The sequence below is a fragment of the Chelonia mydas genome, chromosome 7 (genome assembly GCF_015237465.2).
Source record: "Chelonia mydas isolate rCheMyd1 chromosome 7, rCheMyd1.pri.v2, whole genome shotgun sequence".
Lineage (NCBI taxonomy): Eukaryota > Metazoa > Chordata > Testudines > Cheloniidae > Chelonia > Chelonia mydas.
In genome coordinates, this window is record NC_057853.1 from 65,447,283 (window position 1) to 65,467,946 (window position 20,664).

A 20,664-nucleotide genomic window follows, 5' to 3' on the forward strand; every position below is an offset into this window, starting at 1 on the left:
ATTTAGAATACTTTCTGCTGTGGTGAGCCAAAGTTGCAGATGCCTCACAGAAAAATGAGAAGGAAAAGGTTTGGCTGTGCATGTATACATGCAAACAATGTTTGGATGTTCTTGTGTGAAATACCCAGCTTCAGGATACAGTTTGATATGTCAAGGCTTTTACATATCTGCTAACCAATGAGGTTAGCGGATGATATATAGACTTATAATAATATATATTGGTTGGCGGCAAAATTGAGTTGTCAGAATTATGATTTTCTTCTGGCAGGTAGGCCTTGTTTTTGCTAATGCAGGCCTTTAGCTTACCACCTAACATTCTCCATTCTTTTTTTTTTTTTTCCCTACAAGAATGAAGGAGTTTAAACTTTGCAAAATGACGAAACCTAGTCATATCATTATTTGAGAGAGACTGAACTAAAACAGAACTTTTTGGTCCTTCAAATAAATTCCCGATAAATAATTCACCTAAATAAAGAATCCTGTTCTTATCTGATGCAAAACTAAAGCCCTTGTGCTAGCTGAAGTATTTCCGCACATGCATAAATTGTTGAAAAATTCAATTTAACCAAAACAGCAATATTTTGTGAAAATATTTTGATTTTTTTTTTCAAAGTGTTTCATTTTTTTGAATAAAAATTTGGCAGTTTTCCAAAACACTTAGTTTCCTTTTTGGTTTAGTTTCTTGTTTTCTCTCACTTTTGCACCCCTTCCCTCCAGTTCTCCGCTCTTCCCCTTTCCCCCTTCAGAGTGGGAGAGTTTTTTTTCCTGACCAAAATGAAGCAAATTTTTCCATTGATTAGCAATTTGTTTTAAAAAAATGAGAAATCATTTATTTCAGTCATTTCTGAAAAAAACGAATGTTTCTTTTTTCAATAGTTTTAATGAAATATACTTCTCTTTTTCAATCAGCTATAGTAAAACACATTGGCTAAGTGCACTTATATATTAAACTCTTTGGAGAGTCCACACTGTTTTGCTCTGTGGTCCTTGAGTGGAGATCCCAGAGGCTCTTTAAAAATCTATCCATGTGTGGCCAGAACTACTATGATAGATTTACTAGACCCAGCAAATAAAATGTTAAATTTATTAGATGTTGGTATTTTATATCTTTAAATTTCATTTAATCCACAATTAAAATGGCTTTCGTGTCAACTCAGTTTCTGTCCAGATTACAGAATCATCCTATGAATTGTGCATGATTGATTGTTTCTGGACTCTCACAAGTTAATTTGTCCTTTTTGAAACATTTTGGATTTTTTTTTTGCCACTTTACATTAATAACCTAGGAACACATAATTGCTATGTATAAAATTAAAAGCATACATTCTGAAGGGTAATAATTTCGATAGTAAAGTTATGCTGTTAGCGTTTCACTGGAGAGAGAAATGAATGGTTAAAAACAAGCATGTCTAATCTTGTCTCAGTGTTTATGCACCCAGTAGCGATACTGTCATTTGAGAATTAAGTTTATAGCACATATTTGGGTGGGAGGCTCACTGCTGGATGCGGCAATAATCTACTTTAGGAGTACTGAAGACATTTTCTCTCCTCCCTACCTCCTCCCTGTATTTGATATTGTATGTAAGTCTTGTTCATACATACTGCTTTCTTTCCTTGTTATCCTGCTGAAACCTTTTCTCTTAGCAGTAATAGCTGCTGAGCTACCTGGTGACTCATCTATATCATTAGTCTTTCCTTTAAATGTAGTTTTAAGGGATTCCTTTCTGCCTACAGGTTATTTGGTATCCAACACATGCACCAAAAAAATCAGTAACTTCTGCTTCTCTGCAAATGTGTTCCCTGGGCAAGTGGCCATACGTAAAGAAGAATCTGATCCTCTAATAATGACAGAAGCAGAACCTTTGTGCCTACAAACCACTTCTATTGCTCTGATAGACTGGGTGATAGTTTGTGTGTTTAGCTACAGTTGTAGGGGCGGGGAAGAGTTCAGTTAAATTAGAAATATGAAATAGACTAAGAATGCTTACGGTGGGGGTGGATGGCTGGTGCTTCTGGTAACAGGATACAGTGCGGGCTCTCCCATTTCAGTGGTTCAGCTCCAGCCAAGTAATGTCTTGTAATGACTAGAGATGGGTAGGAAACATTTTTGCCACCATGTGAAAATTTTCACAGAATTTCTGAAATTTCCCTGTTCTACATGCAACTGACATCTTTCCAAAAACAAAAGAATTTTTTTTTGAGAGAGAGAGAATAGCCAATAGCCCAGTGATGAGGGCGCTCCCCTGGGATGTGGGGGGAAACAAATGCAAGTTCTTGCTCTGCCTGGTTCTCAACAGGGACTTGAACCTGAGTCCCCCACATCCCACGAGTATCCTAACCACCATGCTATCGGCTATTTTGGGATGTCTTTCTTTGTTTCTCTTCTTGGACCTGTGCCATTGAAAAATGCTGAACCCGCTCTAGTGATAGTCAGTATTAGAGTGCTCTCCACACAAACGGTGCTTCACATGCATTGCGCCTGACCGGGTGGTAGCCCTTTCAGGTTGGTGGTTCTTGGAGGGGTAATTTGGACATGGCATTTTGATCTGACTGAACTGCAAAGCCAGGCTGCATGGGTCATGGTCTTGGAACATTGGCCTCCAGGTCCTCAAACAGCAGGGGGTCAGGGAACAGATTTGAAAAGCCTGCCCCGCTAATACGGGGATCATTGCAGAACTGGCTGAGAGTGGCTGTACTGCAGCAGAGCCTGGGTATTTTGATGGGCTGGAGGAGGCTACTTAAGACACATGGAGAAGTCTGAGGATTTATACGCTTTCATAAAAAACTAACAGAATGTTAAGGTTGCACTGTTAGGCACTTAGAAGTCAGGAAATTACAAAGTTAAGCCTGCATGTATACGCAGTACAGTACCATCTGTGATTAGATGCTGTCTCTCAAATAATGCAATCCAATGTATAAACTTCTATACATAGGTGTAGCATCTTGTACAGAGCTAGTTGAAAATTTACCCTCATTATTTTGTGATGGAAATTGTTTTTGACAAAATGAAAAAAAAAAACTTTTAAAAATTGCCCACTTACTTTTAAACAAAAACAAGGTTTTGTTACAAAATGGAACATTTTTCAGCCATTGAAAACCAAAAATTTCCAGTTTTAAACCACTGAAAACCTGACAATGTTGACAAAATTTAAAAATGCATCAGTTTTTCACAAGGGAAAAAAATCCATTCCTGACCAGCTGTAATCTGTTAGTACTGCACCCACTAGGCAGTCGGTTATAGTCATTTAGGAGAAAAGTACATAGTAAGCTGTTTTTAAGTAATATGTTACAGTGTAAACATAAAAAGTGCAAATTTGATAGCATGGATAAGCCACACAAGTGTACACCTAAGGCAGCTTCATAATCACTGCCTCATTGTGTAATCTGCACCTACAGAACCCTGTGCTCCTGTTGGAAGAGAAATTATGTAGCACATGGCTGTTGACGAAGGGTTCATTTATGCCTTTAGGGCACCAGCCCTCTGCTGGGAGGAGAAATAATGGTAAAGAAATAATGGATATAGAGCTATCACTGCCCTTAGTGGGAGCTCAGGGAAAACAGGTTGCCTCCCTGAAGCTCACAAGCATGCAGCAGGGTCTGCCCACAACTACAGGGAAAGAGACAGCCTGTGGCCCCTGTGCAGCCAGCCGGTTCTCTTGGCTGATGAATGGGGGGTATCTAAGCCTGTCCTGTTTTTAAGGTGTTGTACAGGGGGTACACAAAGGGAGCAGTGCTTGTGCTTTGGAGAGAGCACAGACTGATGATGCGCTGCTATACAGGAAAGCACCCATGTGCATTTTGAAAGAAGAGTTAACGAGGTTAGTTAAATCAAATAAATGGTCTTATTACATCTATGCTGTGACAGGGCTCTTTGATCTATATCCATTATTTCTTTACCAGTATGGCACTTAAAATCTGTACCACTAGGTTCTTAGGCTTTTCTTCACTATAAAACTAGCAGACACTTCCCCCTTTTTAGGTGGGAGCTCTGTAAGGGCCTAAGAAATATGTAGAGAGTTTAAATGATGCTGAATATAAATTGCTACACCAAATTTTGCAGCAATAAAATTGCAAAAACTTTGCAAGCCTATAGAGGGCTCAGTTAACTAACTTATAACACAGTCTGCATAATGAAGGTTATATTTGATGTTTAAAGACGCTATTTTGTACATATTTGTTTGTTTTCCTGAATACCATCGTACACTTGTGAGTTAACAATCTTATTTAGGAAGTGTGTCTGTTGAATGCTTCCGGTGTGGGATACAACCATAATACCGGATACGGTGTTTATGAATGAGGAGGCAAAGCTTCTGGCACACTAAACAGTTCATTCTGGTATTAGGGGTATTCCTGATTTGAATGGTATCATCCATTTTAATGAGAATATTAGTGGAATCGGTAATAACTCTAAAACCAGAATGAAATTTTTAGTTGCACCCACAGTAATTTAGGTCTCAATGAGACTGTGGTTGTGTGCTTAAGGCACATGTGTAAGTTTTTGCAGGTTTGGGGGCTAACTGAGGCCATTTTGGTTTGCCCGGGGCAGGGGAGGGGATGCGATTGTTCTTCTGGCTGAGGAGGAATATCTTGTGTTCCTCAGCAGTGACCTCTTTGGATGACTATGGAGCAGAGTTGCTTGGCTCTGAGAAGAAGTCTTGACCATCCTGTGTCAAAAGGCTGGTAGCTGTGATGTCGGACCACTGTATGTGAGAAGGAAGGGAAAGTCTTCTTTTCTTGTGAGCCGCATCAGTAGTTTCAGATTTTAAGATCCAACACTGGTTCCCCCCCACCCCCCTTGCTGGTAATAGCTCACCTTACTTGATCACTCTCCTTACAGTGTGTATGGTAACACCCATTGTTTCATGTTCTCTCTGTATATAAATCTCCCCACTGTATTTTCCACTGAATGCATCCGATGAAGTGAGCTGTAGCTCACGAAAGCTTATGCTCAAATAAATTTGTTAGTCTCTAAGGTGCCACAAGTCCTCCTTTTCTTTTAACACTGGATTGTGTCACTTCCCTATTTGTACCCTTTCACTGGTTTCCCTTGGCCTTACAAGCTTTTGCTCAACTCTTCTCGGGCTAAATCACTGCTTATTTCTCTCTGCTCACCTCTTTCTTTTTTTCCCTTCACAAGCCCCTCCTGTTTAAGAGCTCACTGTGTATCCTTCTCCCACTCTTGCCTTCAGACCTTCTTCCTTGCTGCCCTTTTGTGCTTGGAACAGGCTTTGTTCTAATCCCTCCTTAAAAAAACCCTGCTCCATAAGGCCTGACAATAAGCCACCGAGGACATGCATTTAAATGAGAAATATGTTAAACTGGCCATCGTGCATGGTTTGCTCTGTGTGTGTCCTATGCACTCTCAAGCTATATTTTCCTTTCCCATTGTTTACTCTTGCAGAATTGCTAATTACCAACCCCAAGTGTTCAAAAACCATGAGTCGGGCGCCCAAAATTATGATTGGCTTAAAAGTCATTATACTTATAAACCACGCGCTGTCACCCCACCCCGTGTTTTGGGTTCTTTTTATTTGTCTTGTGTTTTTCGAGCCTTTGGGGTGTGCACTCAGGTCACGTTTCTGAACTTTTCTGCACGACGATGGGGGCTAGAAATTGGACAACTGCCTTTCTGTTTCCGTTTTAAAAGAGATTTTCTTGTAATCACAGGATTCCGGGAGCTGAGGCTTAAAGAAAAACACGACATATTGTCAGACTTGTGATAAAATCACAAGAATTGGCAGACAACTCTGTTGTCTTTCCATTACCCCCACAACTTTCCTAGTCTGTATGTAATGTGTTGGTTGTCCTTTCACATATTGATCTTAGACCGTCATCGCCTCAGAGCAGAGATTTTAGTCTTTTATAACTTGTAATGCATCACACATGCCTTTGGTACTAGAAATAATCTAATACCAAATGCCTTGGATTTTAATGATTGAGCATTTCATAGTCAAGAAACTTTATTTAAAAAAAAAAAGTTGTCTTTGGGTCCCACAAACTGGTTATTGTGCTTCCTCTGCTGGCTCTACAGGAGCAGCAGACATACACTGTCTTCTCCAAGCCATGATTGCATTGACAGTGCTGATATGCAAACTGGAAGCTTTGTTAGGAGAGATTGTCCATGTTCGTATAACACAGTTCCTCTTCACAGTGCACTGCTTATACAGCTGCCTCACTGGAAGTGCAGTACTTACATGAAAGTGACAAAAGGACTGAGAGAAGTTTGTGATACTGAACCAATGGACTGGTGATAGCGAGTGTCAGTGGGGGTATAGGATATGGGTAGCATGGAAAACATGGGTTTGGGCCAATTTTTTAAAAAAGCGATGGAGAATCCATAATGTGGGATCATTAATAATGCTTAATGCTTTTCAGCCATAGGTCTGAAAGCACTTTAAAAAGGAAGGTCAGTAGCATCATTCCCATTTTACAGATGGGGAAACTGAGGACTGGAGAGGTGAAGTGACTTACCCAGAATCACATAGTGTGTCAGTGGCAGAACCTGAAATAGAACCCAGGACTCCTGACTCCTCTACTGGGTGGAACAAAAGTCTAAGCTCTAGTGGAAAGAAGTTAAAATTGTGGGGGGAGAGGGAAGGTATCTGTGGAAGGGAACAAATACATAATGGAGTTTTGAAGAGCTTATTGTATTGAAACTAAAAGATCAATTTTTCACCAATCGTGTCTGTCAAAATGCAGGCTTCCTAAAATGGTTATTTTTTACCTGGACAAGAAATACAGCCAAATCCGTTTTTGAGGCAGATTGTGTCTTTATGAAAATATACTTCTTTCAGTTGAGGATGCTGTTCTTAGCAAATAATTTCATTTTTAGCTTTTTTTACTTTTTGTGAATTATCCATTAACAAACTAAATGCTCTTGCAATCCAAATAGGAAGTAATCATAACTTACATTTTTTCATTATTCTACATTTGTCATCTAACCCTGAATCTGGGTATTTTGCAGCGTCTGAGTTGTTTCCTAACTCTCTGGTTTCAACTCCTGATAATTGATCATTAGCGGTTGCTGATGGACTGGGCACTGAAATCACGTGGGGTATTTTCTGCTTCGGAAGACTGGCTTTTCATGAACGTTCTTGCAAACAAAAAATCATAGTGTAAAAGTTAGTTGAAAATTAATAAAAAGGATTACAAACTGTGTTTGTGTGTGAACATTCTTCATTTTTTCTGCCCAGTATTCTCTGAGTTTTAGTGCCTATTAACAGGAGCCTATAAGGATATCTTGCTTGACTGCTGAGACAGCATGTAACAGAACCCATGTGCCAGTAAACATTCCCCTGTCCCTCCTTACAGTATTTCTTTTATGATTTAAACAGCATTTCCTAGAAGTCAAGGGGCCATGCCAAAGTAATCTGTAAATTTGCTTTGTTTTGCTTCAGACAGGGTGGTGTTTTGTGGTATTTTGTTATTTTGTCTCCTCCACCTAAACAAAGTTCAGGGTTGGCTTTTTTTTTTTTAAAACGATAGTTCATAACATTCAGCAAAGAGTCTCCATTAAGAGAATGAAAGAGAGTTCAGCATGGCATTTAACTGAAGAAAAAATATTTACCTTTCAGGTTAATAAATCTGGATACTCACTTTAGTAGAATTCACTAACAGCTTCTCATCTTCATTTTACAGATGGGCAGACTTTGAGGTTCAAACTGATAAAGTGGTTCACCCTAGTCCCACAACGAATCAGTGGAATTGCTGGTTATAGAAGCTGGGGTCCCAAATCTTAATCCTTTGCCCCCACATCTTGCTTTTTAGAACTTTTAAAGTTCCATGAGTTTTTGTAGATCTGCTTTAGCAGCTTAAATGCTTCGTTGTACCGATGAGGATGTGTGGGTAATGCATCTATATTTCATTGTAGGAAAATGGATCGTGTTATGTGAAGGCACTGAGAAAATAGTCATCAGATCCTGAGAGGAAGAAGGCACTTGTGGAACTCAGGTAGGAAGATTTTTATTCTCAGTTGGTAAAATACCTATGGGCCTCTTGTCTTTTCCAGCCAGTGCATCATGGTTTATGCTTTAACTACTCATCTGGTTGCTATCAAGGTTCATCAGCTCTTTTGAGAAGCAGTTCAATTGATGACAATGACAAAACACTGCAAGCAAAGCCCTTGGTATAAACATCCATTGGCTACCTTGGTTTAATTCTGTTGATACTAATATACAGTACAAACAAATTACGTGTGCACTGGCCTTTCCAGCTGTAAAATAGAGCAATAGCATATTCTGCACGCTCCCAGTAAACATGCACTTATAATAAACAAACTAGCAGTCCCTTAGTAGCAATTCAACAGTAGTTTCAATGAAGTAGTGTTTAGTATTTATATCCAGGAGTAGTGAGAAATGAAAAGTACACAACAAGTATTTTTTTGTTTATTTGTTTTTGTCATATTTAGTTATTTCCTTCAAACTTGTTGTACTCTCTTTGTTTGGTTCAATCTATTTTTTATAGTATTTAAAACCCATAAGATGATAGGTTGTTGTGTCTCTGCCTTTGGCATAGTTCCAGAGTACCTTAGTGGATTTCAAGTGTTTTTGCAGCCTGGTTCATGTTTTGTCTTATGAATCAACTGCCCTCTCACTTGCTATCATGGGGACCATTTCCACTTCAACTCTCAAGGATGTCTATGTGGCACCGCGTAGGTGGGGAAGTAACTTTAGGGAAATGTTTAATGTATTTTCAGTTGTTTTAAATGCAAATTAGCAGCTGGAAATAAGGAGGAGGTGTTAGTACCACGTGACCATCCAGCTTTCTGCAGCTCACCAGCCAATGGTCCAGGGATCATAATTTGAGAGCCCACTTTGAGAGGGATTGGCATTAATGATTGAATTGACTTCCCTTGTCTATTACTACCAATATTTCTCCCCAGCATTTCAGTGATACATCTTGGTGAGGTGCAGACTGTTGATCTGAAGCATTTCTTCATCAGTGTTTCTTCTCAGCCTCACCTCCAAACACCCCCTGCTCCCACCCACCTGCTTATTTCAAGAACCAAATGAGAAAAAACTGTTTGATCAATATTTATACACCAAGAGGGGGGCAAGGAGGGTATAGTGTAAATCTTGCTTCCAGCAGAAAATGCCATCCCAGTTTTGCCTCTGATAATTAGAAACATTTCTGACATGGCCACTAGAACCAGTTAGTGATGTGTGCCTGCCATTTGCTGTACTTTTTTACTGCAGTGCTGCCTTCCTTTTTTGTTTTGTTTTTTTTACTTTTAAACCAAGAAAACAAATATTCACTGGTATAGAACTAGCATTTTATGACCCCCCTCTTCCTCCTACATCATGAATGATTACTTACAAATACTGATAAAAATGGAAGGCTATTATTCAGGCTTATGCTTCAAGTCATCTTTGGTCACACTTAGCAGAACTTGAATGGGCAAATCCATTCATTAACAGTACTAACAAAAACCAAACTGAAAAATGGGAAGACCAAAAAAAAAAAAAAAGGGAGACCAATGAATCAAGTCTTCATTGCTGGGGGGGAGACGTCTTAATTATTTATACCAAGAAATAGAATAGCACAGAACAAGAATGATAAACCTTGCTTTAGAATACCCTGGGAATATTTTTGTAGCAGTCTCCTAAAAGGTACGTTCGGGTTTGTGCCCTACATCTGAATATATGTCTAAAGACTTGACCCTTTCAGTACAAAATAATATGATGTGTCCAGCCATGGGTTAGAGAATTCAGCCAAATAATCTTTAAAAACAACCTCGTGTATGCTGCCCTGGCCATGGATTTTGGCTTCAAAGGAAAAATTTCCTTTTTCCATTCCATGAAGAAACTCAGGGGAAAGAAGTTCTTGGCTGTGCCTTCAGATCACATGGTTTCACTGCTGTAGAGCAGGAATGTTTGCTATGGTATTTCCGGAGGCTTCATAAACACAGAGAAAGAGCAGGTTTTTTATTTTTTGCCAGCAGAAGGACATTACAATCCGGGAGTGCTAAGAGCTCAAACGATGAGGGGTTTCTGTTATAAACTATACAAGTGTGCCTTAAAGTTCATGTTTTTAAAGAAAAATCAGAAAAGCAGTGTCAGGCAATGTTTTTGTTGTTGCACTTGTGTGAGAGAATAAATCAGTTGTTATTGAAATTTGATTCTTGGGAAGCTAAATATTAACGCAAACCCCTCTGTTTAGATGCTCTTAACAGTTCACTTTTGACATGTCATTTTAAAAGGCATTCTGGAATCTGTCTTGATAGCTGTCATCTTGCAAACTGGAGTAATCGAAACAAAAGATGATCACTCAAACAAGGTTATAGAGAAGAGCCATTCCCTAAGTCTTGCTATCACAGTGTAGAATCCCCAAGTCAAATTAGGAGAGCTTTGAATTAGATCTGGCTCCTGGGATCCTGCAGTTAAGATTATGCAAACCTGCTCTTTCTCATTGTAAGAAGAGCACACATTCCTTCTGAGATTCTGTAAACACCAATCCAGACTGGGCTGGAGGATGAAATGTGAGGGCCTCAATCTTGGACAAGATGGGGACATTCCACTCGAGTGACACTAAACTGGGAGGAGAGGTAGATACTCTGGAGGGTAGGGATAGGATACAGAGGGCCCTAGACAAATTAGAGGATTGGTCCAAAAGAAATCTGATGAGGTTCAACAAGGACAAGTGCAGAGTCCTGCACTTAGGATGGAAGGATCCCATGCACCGCTACAGACTAGGGACCGAATGGCTCTGCAGCAGTTCTGCAGAAAAGGACCTAGGGGTTACAGTGGATGAGAAGCTGGATATGAGTCAACAGTGTGCCCTTGTTGCCAAGAAGGCCAATGGCATTTTGGGATGTATATGTCGGGGCATTGCCAGCAGATCGAGAGACGTGATCGTTCCCCTCTATTCGACATCGGTAAGGCCTCATCTGGAGTACTGTGTCCAGTTTTGGGCCCCACACCACAAGAAGGAAGTGGAAAAATTGGAAAGAGTCCTGCGGAGGGCAACAAAAATGATTAGGGGACTGGAACGCATGACTTATGAGGAGAGGCTGAGGGAACTGGGACTGTTTAATCTGTGGAAGAGAAGAATGAGGGGGGGATTTGATAGCTGCTTTCAACTACCTGAAAGAGGGTTCCAAAGAGGATGGATCTAAACTGTTCTCAGTGGTAGCTGATGACAGAACATGGAGTAATGGTCTCAAGTTGCAGTGGGGGAGGTTTAGGTTGGATATTAGGAAAAACTTTTTCACTATGAGGGTGGTGAAACACTGGAATGTGTTACCTAGGGAGATGGTGGAATCTCCTTCCTTAGATATTTTTAAGGTCAGGCTTGACAAAGCCCTGTCTGGGATGATTTAGTTGGAGATTGGTCCTGCTTTGAGTAGGGGGTTGGAGTAGATGAGCTCCTGAGGTCCCTTCCAACCCTGATATTCTATGATTCAATGATTTGTGGAAGCTGTATAGCCATATCAATACAGCTTTATGCATGAGTGAGATTAGTGATGAGTGATGAAATTAGAGGCGAACATACGGGTCCCATTGTAATCGCACTATATAACATCATGGCATTGTTTAAACTTCAAAAATATACCCGCTCTCAAGGACTGTGTTGAAACAGCATTACAAAATTTCATACTGTTAGATGCGTCTAGCCAGGGAAGAGCCATTTGCCCCAGGAATAGCAAACACAGCCTTCTTGTAGAGGAAGTAATCTGCCTTCTGTTAAAAAGGAGTTCTCTGGACTTCTCTGAAAACTCTCCATCATATTTTACTCTCTCATTAGTGCTGTTTGGATAATGGTAAGTATAATCCATGAAAAAATGGAAAGAAATGAAAAAACTTGATTAAAAATATTGCTGAAATTGTCAGGGTATTTTTTGTTTGGGGAAAAAAATAGATTTTAAAAAAACTGTAACTTTTTCAGTTTTCATTGAAATTAGAAAATTTTGAACAATTCTGTGAAAATACTCACCTTTAAAAATGGAAGGCCATTTTTCATAAACAAAAATGAAACTACCTGACATGCTCCATTAAATTATAACATGGTAACTTCTAGAGGTCCCAGCAGAGGTCTGGCACACATGGTGCTAGATGCTACACATAGTAAGACTCAGCCCTTGTCCCGGCGATCATACACTCGGAAGAGGCAAGACAGAGAAAGGACAGGGAAAAGAAGTAGCATTACCCCCATGTCATGGTCGTGGAACTGAGGCAAGAAGAGATTAAGTGATTTGCATGAGGTCAAAGAGGAAGTCTGTAGGCGAGTCTAGAATCGAGCCCAGAGCTCCTGCATCCCAGACCAGCACATTAACCACTAATCATCCTTCTATGTTCAGCTTTTCTTCAGCAGTGAATGGATATTTCTGTTGAATGAGACTATCTTGGTCTGCAAGTCTCAGTGGCTTTATTGAAACTGGAATATTTTTCTGTTCCAATAAATTCTGGGATATTGGTCACACCAGGTGCCACCTGTCTGTCTCAGCTATTAGCATTGAACTCCTGTGACTGTGTCCAGGGTCCGTTGGGAAAGTCTTACAGAAGGTAATAAAGGATACTGAGTGGAGAAGAGCTGTAAATGGGGAAGAGAGGGAGAGGCAATCTGCAGGTGGGCAGGTGAGAAAACAAAACAAAAAAAAGGACAATAATGGACGACAAAGAAAAAAGGAGAGTAGCAAAGGAGAAGAAGAAGTAGGAGCTGTGAGGGAGGAAAGGAATGGAAGAGATTAAGAAAAAAAAAAAAAAGCAAAGCTCACAGGAGGAAAATATTACATGAAAGGCAGGAGCCAGTAACCTGTATAGGGAGAAGTAAATGTACCAAACCTTGGGTCTCAAGGCTGCAGGAAGTGTGAGTGGGAAGTAACAGCAGTTCTGGGTTTTGGAACTGGAAATGGGTGTCATGCTATTCGTTTTCTCTTCCATTATTTTCCCCAAGACCAAATGGAAGTACAGCTCACAGCTCTACCTTTATAATTCTACCTCAGCAAATAGGGTCTCATTAGGTCTTCCTGCAGCGTGCACCATTGGATGAGTTGAATTGTTAAGGCGAGCGTTAAGGGATCATATGATAACATCACTGTTAAAGATCAGTGATCAAAAAAGAGACTCAAATAATCATGTATGTATTCAGTGTTAGAGAACAGTTAGAAAATCCCACATGTCACTCTGGCCTTCTGAGAGGCTATTTTTAGCCACAGTACGCTGGTCAGATCTGTGGGTGTTTGGAAAGATCTACAGGCATAGAAGAGGGCTTGGGTCAAATACTCTTCCTTGATAAACAGATGTTTCTTATCTCTCCTCCCCTCTACCATCAAGAGGTCACCACAGCAGATGTGTTTAGCTGTTCCTGTAGATTGGTCCCTGAAAAGCAATTGACATGTTCAGGAAATGGAAATGGTCCAGGAATGCCTTTAGATCAGAAGAGTTCTCTCCACACTCAGCGCAGGCTGCAGGTTATATTCAGTGACTTTTCGGCTTCTGTTGGGTACTTTAGCCTGGTTTAGAGGAAACTATAGGGCTTGTTACACTTACTTATCAAGGCTTTATCCTCTAGCACAGTGCTACTCAAAGTGGTGGTCTGCGGACCGGTGCCGGTCTGCGCGCACATTGGAAAAAAAAATTGCCGGTCCCCCACATCAGATAGCTTGAGAAGCACTGCTCTAGCAGCTGTACCATGGTTGTGAGGGTAAAGAAACTGGATGCCATATTTTACAGCCCACCACTAACTGGTTCTGCTCTGCTTTTCCTGAGTGTAGCTTGAAATGAAGAAAGGGAAGTCTCCTTGCCTGGGAAGGGACTACAATTCCTCTTTGGAAGGGGAACATGGCATACAAGGCAATCTCAGTGAATTAATATTCAGTTTTACTCCAAAGCCCTTGATTGGCCTGTAAAAGTCATGCCTAGTTTGTCCTCTGAGACATCTCAAGAAAGAGACAGTGTCTGTAGGTTTGTCATGACCTAAGAAATAGAAGCCAACAAGAGGCAGGTTTGCAGGTCAGAAAGCTATGTAGTTCCTGTAACCTGAAGAGCAGTTTGCACCTGGGCTGTATTCCCTTTGTACACAGTGACTGTTTTGGAAGTGTTCTCTTGAGTTCATTACATTTTGTAAATTTAGACAGGCTGCAGCAAGCGCTACCTTGGGCAGCAGGGTTAGCACATCTGGTTCCTTAGCCTATCTTGCTTCAGTGTTTGAAACCCATAAGTTTGGGCTGATGCCTGCACTGAATCTAAAAATGGGTAGGTTTTTTAATGTTCTATTTTTTTTTTCTGGGTCTTATCAACCTGTTGCAAGACTACTCACCTGACCCTAGTGGAGTTTCATTTAGGGTTTGGAAGTGTGCACCATAGTTTTCCTTCATACCCCTAAGGATTTTCAGTTGAGGAATCCAGAGAAAACTACTGGGTCCTGAGGCATAAAAATCATATGAGGGTTATTGGTTGCCTCTGTTGGACTGGCATAGACTAGAACGGGAATACCCATCGGTCTGTGACTAGAGAAGCCAAGTGACAGAAAAACAATCTACAGGTAAAATGACTCCTTAAATAACTCTAGTCTTTTACATGTGAAACAAATCCTGTCTTAACCAGGTTAAATATAAGTGTGCCAGAACTTTAAGTATATATTTCCTTCAAAAGAAAAGCTTGATACAGAGGAGAAATGTGTTTTCAATTCAGAATTATCTGCATATACTAGGTTTTTCTAAGTGAACACAGAGAAATATAGAGAAATACGCAACTAACTTTGTATCAGATAGAACTGAATAAAGCTTTATTAACCTTATACTTGAGCTGTTGTGCTGTCACATGTAACACCCTCTTAAATGCCCAACTGGAAAAAAAGACAATAACATGACTTTTTAGATAGTGCAAACATTTGTATGAGTTTCATTTCCTGGAGGTAAAATGTCTCAGTGCTTTCCCTTGTCTCTTAGTTTATCTTGCCATTGTCTGAGAGCTGTGTCTTAGTGGGAACACCAAAGGGAGTTTCTGCAGCTCACTTTCGTTTAACGGAAGTTTATTTTTCGGAGGCTATTTTTCATGCACAGACTTAGCCATTCAAAGTCATCTTAAGCCCTCTAAGACTTTGTAAGGAAATCTTGTATACGGTAGATCAAAGGGATTCACAGTTGAAACTAACTTTTCACGAGCTATACTTTCCTCATTGAATTTCACAGCAATTGGGAAAGATGGAGCTTCACTGTAACGCAAAGTGAGCAGAATAGGTTCTATTTTTGACCCTGCATTCTTAGAACTGTCGAAGTTATACTGACATAATTGCACCAGGGTAAACCCCCTAATGTAGACCCGCTATGTGCTGATTCCATACTGGCTGGGATAAATTATACTGTGTAGCACTTCCACATCAGGGATTTGTGCTACGCAGGTGCAAAAAGAAAAACTCAGTGTAGACAGGCCCTTAGTTTGGTGTACCTTCCTCTGAAAATAGGGCTTCTTGTGGGGTGTTTTTTGTTTCTGTTTGGGTTTTTTTTTTATCTGCCCTGCTTTAAAGAAGACTGAATAAGAGCAATTTTTCAAATACTCTATCATCATGTAACCTTTCAGGATGGTTATTGCTGTATCCTGTACTAGAAAACATTTTATTTTGCTATGGAGAAGATCCAAGCATATTTTCATGCCCTTTTAAAGGGTGTTAGTGTGCATTTTTTTCTTTGTGTGCAGAGGAATATTTCCAAAAGAAATAAGATACTGCCCACGTCTTTATTTTTTTCTGCTATATAAAAACAGTTTATTGGCTAACTGGCTACATTTTTACTTTTTTTCTTAATCTTTTTTATCTGTTCAGAGTGTTCTTCCAGCTATCAGAAATCTATTGTCCTAGGGGTCTTTCATAAGCTGTTCTAGCAATTGGCATGTTTTAGAGAAATGCATGTCGAAGGGATAATTGGGTAGTATGACTTGTGTGGCATATGTTTCTATAAAATTAAACAAAAATAAACAAAATTAAATTATGTATTAAAAGCATAATACAAACACATGGACTAGATTCTGGATGCTGAAATGTACTTCTGTTCACACCACCTTTATACCATATAAGCTTTGATACACAGGCACATTGCGAGTTCAATCTTAACTCTGAATTTCCTTCCCTTGTGTATATCTAGAGATGTCTCTTAACCTTACTTTAATCTTTTTTTTTTACCTTTAATCTTTTTTTAGTTACTTTAATCTAGTTTGTATTCTTAAATTTCCTCTAGATTTATTACAATAATATGTACAAATGGGAGGGAAGCGGGAAATCATTTGAAGTGCACATTAATTATCTGTTCATGTAAATGCTGGTTAATGTCATAAAGATATGTAAATTGCAGTTTTTCTATTTATATAATATACACTTACACATACAAAGTGCTATGTAATATGGCTACACATGTGAATGGAAGAGAGACAAGGTTGGTGAATGTACATAACTGATTTAACATGTGAATGTAATTTAACATATGAATATAATTGATTTCAACTCAAAGTAGATCAGCTGTTTGTTGAAAATGTCTATTTTACCCCACAGGATTTTCAAAGGACACTTTTTGAGTTAGAGAGACATCAAACGTCCCCACATACAAAAAAATCCCTTTTTTGAAATCTCCTAAATGAACATAAATAAAATGCGGCTTAAAAATGGTAACAAGAAAAGATCATGTCGTCTTGATGGTTTATTTGCAGAAGGCAATTGCCTCTTACTGGTTTCTACCCTGAAACATATGCAGTATAAAGCCAAAAATAAAAACTAACATTAAAAATTGTACTTTACAAATGAGGTAAGAAGAGGTGTGCATGTGGACGCAACAGTTTTGAAAGTTGCTGGACTAGACTGGATTGGACCTATTGTCCGTCTAGTCTCTAATATCACCAAATGCTTCGGACAATATGCAAGAAACGTTGCGTTAGGCAGATGTCGGATAATCTGCCTCCTATGTTAAGTGTCTAGTACTCCCTAATAGTTACTTAAAGATCGGTTTGATTCCTGAAGCATGACATCATGTGGCAGAGAGTTCCTCTGTCTTATTACACATTAACAAAACAAAAACAGGCAAAAAGAATAAAAAAGTTAAGATATTGGAAAGGAAGAGAAAGGAAAAGAAGGAAGGGGGCAGGGATGGGAAAGGAGAATGACATCTTGATTTCCATGAGCCAGAAATTAACCAAGGGTTTTCAATAAGTCAGGCCAAATCTTTTCAAATATGTCTGAAGCCCCATTTCTCTGAAATGTTACCTGCTCTTTAGCTGCCAGATTAGCCAAGTTGCTAAGCCAAGCTCCTATCCCTGCAGGCAGTCTGCTCTTCCTGCTGAATAATGTGGCGTTGGGCTACAAGGAGTGCTCTGGAGAATCAAGCTTTCCGTGAGTTGGAGAGTTGCAAAGATGATGGGATATATTTAGGACCTCCCAAATTCATGGTCCATTTTTGTCAATTTCATGGTCATAGGATTTTAAAAATAATCTGTTTCATGGTTTCAGCTATTTACATTTGAAATCTCGCCATGTTATAACCATGGGGGTCCTGACCCAAAAGAGGTTCTGTGAGGGGTCACAAGGCTATTGTAGGGGAGTCATGGTGTTGCCACCTTTGCTTTTGCACTGCTGCTGACTGAGGCGCTGCCTTCAGAGCTGGGCAGTCGGAGAGCAATGGCCAGTGCAGACGTGAGGTATTGGTATTGGAGGGGGGTGGCGGGCAGGACCAGCCTTACAGGTGGGCGACTGCTAAAGGCCTTGTGGTCAAGGGAGTACCGCAGTTCCTCCCCCACCCCAAGAATACCCAAGGCCCTTTTGACCCCTGAGTGCAGGGCCTGGAGCCAGGGAGGTGCAAGGCTGGAGGCAAGGGCACCAGAGCCTTTGTAGAAGTGAGGGGGGGTCCCACTGGTGCCAGAACTGAGGAAGGCTGGGGGCCATGCTCTCCACTTTTTAACATGGGTGTAGTTTGGGGGACGGGAGGTGTTGCCCCCCCCCCCACCCCAAACTGCCACCTTGGGCAGGCATAGAGCTGATCACTGTTATCAGTTCCTCTGCCACGAAGTGTAGCCCCTGCCAGTGCCACTCTGCGTTTGACTGAGGCTTGCAGTTTGGGAGGGCGGGGGGCGGGCGCAAAGCTGCCCCTTGTCCCCCCCAAACTAAGCCCATGTTAAAAAGTGGGTGACATGGTCCCCTGGATGACGCCACTCCCCCATTCTTGTGCCATTGGCTGGGGTGCCCCAGCCGGGGGCTTTTGCCGTAGGGTGGGCTCCAGCTGCTCGTCCCAGCTGGGCTGGGGAGGGATGGGACTTCCTCTTCTCCTGCAGGGTCCGCTCCCAGGGCCAGGTCAGACCCCCCACCCCCGCCCCTGCTGGGAACCCTCCCTAACCCCCCTTGCTGCATGAAGCATTGTGGCTTCTCCCTGTGCAGTGACCTGAGTGATGGGGCAGGAAGTGGGACAGGGATGCAGAGCAGCCTCTGCAGGAGACGAGGAAGTCCCATACCTCCCTAGCCCCATCAGGACTAGCAGCTGGAGCTCAGGGCGTGGTAGCAGCCCTGGTGGGGGCACCTTTAGCTCTGCCCTGATTTCACAGGGGAGATCAGATTTCATGGTTCATGACACATTTTTCATGGCCATGAATTTGATAGGCCCTAGACACATCCCAAAACACAGTTCAGGGCCATACGTTTTAGGAGGGCTCCATTATATTATTCCTTCTGCCTACTTCTGTTCTGGTACAGTCTCAGAACACGAGCCCATGAGGCTCTGGGAGACCCACAGGCCCTATTAATTTTTGTTTTCTTTCTCTGACACCCCCACCCCCTCAATTCTGCAATATTCTGTTTGCAACGGGGTGACCAATACTGCACAGAGTACAGTAGGTGTGGCTGCACCATTGATTTCCATAGTGGCATTATAATACTTTCTGTATGCACCTCCATTCCAGTGTGATGTGATATATTTCATTCTCCATACTCATTCCACCTTTGGTCTCTCTGCTGAGACGACCAGTAGGGCTGCTAAATAGGGTGTAGTTTTTCTTTGTTTGGTCATATTGATTTCTGCCCGCTAGGAGCTGGCCTGAGCCCATCGAACATCTGTCATATGGTAATGCCTTTCAAACATTAGCATCCTGGACCTGGTTTGAACTGATGACCTAGAGGTGAAATGCTCCTTATTTCCATTACTAGTCCCCAGAGCCATCTCCTCCTTCCCATCCCTATACCCACAGCTGTTTATCTGCTGCCTTAGCTCTTGCAGCTCCCCTGAAATCCCCAGAGTGCCAGTGGTCCCTGTTTCTTCCATATGCTGTCTGTAGAGGCACTAGTAAGCCTCAGCAAGCTTTTCTCTTATCAATCATGCAGTAGTAGCATTTGGAGCACTTCAGTGTCTATGCACTGGCAGGCAATAGAAAAGAAACAGGCTCAAAATAGTCGGGAGCAGTTACACAGGAGATCAGGACATGAAAGGGTCTGCCAATAGTAGGAAACTGTGTGTATGGGGAGGGGAAAATATTATGTCTGGGTGAGTGAGTGGACTAGGACAGTACTAATGAATGAGGAGGCAGGTAGCAGTATTAAAGAGGAAAAGGCCTGATTATTCCAGATGTAGGCTTGCCACCACAAATGGTTTTCATTCCCTGTCTTTGGCTTCAGTGCATTTTCTCCTGTTCTTTAGAATACTACCAAAATACACTCTTTTTCTTTAATTTGTCCAGGGTATTTTCTCTCATACTTAAGCTGCTTCATTATGAGGGAGGTGAGTAGCCTAATGTCTAACTGGGGAATGAGAAGAGAAATTAACCTAAAATACAAGTTTAGAAACCCACAGAATTCCACAGGGGAAAAGGTTTGCTCTTGATCTCAACCCTCTGCCCCGACTACTTTCTGTAACGAATGCCCTTGCTTGTCTGTTAGCAAATGTTCACCGCTGAATTATACATCGGTAATAGGAGAGTACTAGACTAGTATCCCTCAGTGCCAGTACTTATGAAAAAAGTTAAAGGTATGCAATACTCATCTAGAAACAGGACTTATGTCAAAACAAAACTGAAAAGCCAGAGTTTGTGTATTCAGCTTTGGAAAACCATAGCACAGCAAAGCCTGCGAGCCACATCCTCAGTTGCCATGAATTGGCCTAGTTCAGGAGGTTTAGCAGCAACTACATGTATTTACGTCAGTTGAGACTCTGTCCCTACATACGTGGCTGGTAATTCTTGGGAAATTTCCCAATGTTACTAGCAGTGGGGGGTTGCCAGCGTAGAGAAGACATGTGTATGCGAGAGAATGTGCATGCAAGTGTGTGTGTGTGTGTGTGTGTGTGTGTGTGTGTGTGAGAGAGAGAGAGAGAAAATTTTGAAACATTTAGTGAAAGCTAGACCAGTCTAGTTTTTTAATGAAATAACAAAATGCTTCCTCAGCACATTTCATACCAACTCTTCTGTAACTCGATTCAATGGTCCTCAAATTATTTCTTTCCTCCAAAGTTTTTCTGTGTCGCACACAAACCTTAATGCATCGCTGGTACTAACTCACTTGCTGTTTAAAAAGTAATTTTTCCATTTAGCCACTATCCTCAAAAAGACAATATCAACCTTAATTAGTTGTAAAATTGCTTTTATTAAACTAACTTGGGGGATTGTATCTGTGCTAAAGACAGAACTGAATAATGATTTGTCTCATGGAATTAATTTGAAATTTCAGCAGCATTGAATAATATTTTAGTGGCAGCATAATCCTGTA

At 41.0% G+C, this 20,664-nt stretch overlaps 1 protein-coding gene across 31 annotated transcripts in view; it reads left to right on the plus strand.

The window, feature by feature from the left end:
* ZMIZ1 (zinc finger MIZ-type containing 1) overlaps window positions 1–20,664 on the plus strand; it is a 480,632-nt gene that overhangs the window by 151,705 nt on the left and 308,263 nt on the right. For all 31 annotated transcript variants that reach the window (XM_043551273.1, XM_043551283.1, XM_043551284.1 and 28 more), the window contains one exon: window positions 7,871–7,950. The gene's annotated coding sequence lies outside the window, so the exon portion shown is untranslated. The remainder of the gene's footprint in view (window positions 1–7,870; window positions 7,951–20,664) is intronic.